General features: G+C 32.4%; 1 protein-coding gene across 1 annotated transcript in view; it reads right to left on the bottom strand.

The window, feature by feature from the left end:
• Window positions 1-1014, bottom strand: part of fus (fusilli) — a gene marked incomplete in the record, with an annotated part of 152500 nt that extends 151486 nt beyond the window's left edge. Inside the window, 1 exon segment of the mRNA XM_067046589.1 lies at window positions 712-1014.
• Between the last annotated feature and the right edge of the window lie 339 nt (window positions 1015-1353).

Raw genomic sequence — 1353 nt, 5'->3', positions numbered from 1 at the left:
AAACCTTAGGAAACTGACTGAAATTAACTCATAAGGGTAGATAGTTTAATAACAAATTTACAACTATATCATGCCATGCTTGAAAAACATAATATATATATATAACAAAATTAATACAAGTATTGATAAATTAAGCAATAAGAATAATGGGTGACTATATTCTTAAGTGTGGACAATTTCATACAAAAAGAATGGTATTAATTATGTGTATGAGTTGAATTACAGGAAGGATTCAAACGATACATAATTAATTTGATGAAATTTGATAATTTACATCATTAAAGTACTCAAAAAAGCAAAAAAAAAAAAAGCATGCAAAACAGGTTTGAGTACAATTTAATCTTTTACATACAGCATCCACAAATTTCAGTAACTACGTTCTCACGACATGCAGGAGAATTTTAAATATCAGACCAAATGCCAACAGATTAATACAATTTCTACATCAAAATGTACTGGGTTCGGAAAAATATTGTGACCAAGTTGGTTGTTCCAACTGCTGAAACTCGAATATTGCAGACTCATGCTCATGTGAAATTTACATCGAGTATAGGTCACTCTAAATAATTTTTTATATATATTTTTTTTCAAATACGTACATTTACACTATAGTGTACACTTATATTCTTCTCATTCGATAATATTGCTCGCATGAAACATGAAATGAGACCATGCATACACAATTAAATTAAAACACAGAAACGGGCTTACCTTATGAAATATACGCTGATGCCTAAAGCATTTTCCAATCTTTTAATCGTCCTAAGAATCACAGGTCTTCTCAGCGTTCTTTCTGCTCTGGGTGAGGAAAAACTCCTGCGCAAAGGTAAAACAAATTCTGGGAAATTCCGAAGGGAAACAAAAAAAAAAAGTGAAAATGATAAGAGCTTATAGCACTAGAGGAAGGAAGGAGTTTTTCGTATTTTGTTAAAGTTTTTAAAATTAAATATACTCGGAATAACACGCACACTGACACACGCACACACCTGAGGACGAGTTACCTGCGGGCAGGTAAAAATGGCGGATACAGCTGCGCGCGCAGGCAGCTTTCACCCAGTACCTGGATGGTAGGGGGGCAAGGGTTGCTTACCTACACCGCACCGTTAGATTCCTTTCTATTTGTCCATATAATTTTTTCTTTTTTTAAATAAAGGTGAAACAAAGAACCAATGGGGCTCTAAATGATATAATTTATGAACCTTTGATTTCTTGACGGCAGGATATATATATACATATGTATATGTCCAAATACTTTTGAGGATCAGGCAATAGTAATATCAAGAACCTCAAAAATATATATTATTAACAACCAATAAAAAAGTTATCAATATATATACACACACACATTCATAA

The sequence above is a fragment of the Halyomorpha halys genome, unplaced genomic scaffold (assembly GCF_000696795.3).
Source record: "Halyomorpha halys isolate HHAL.00 unplaced genomic scaffold, Hhal_1.1 Scaffold69.1, whole genome shotgun sequence".
Taxonomy (NCBI): domain Eukaryota; kingdom Metazoa; phylum Arthropoda; class Insecta; order Hemiptera; family Pentatomidae; genus Halyomorpha; species Halyomorpha halys.
This window is presented reverse-complemented; position numbering and strand designations above follow the sequence as displayed.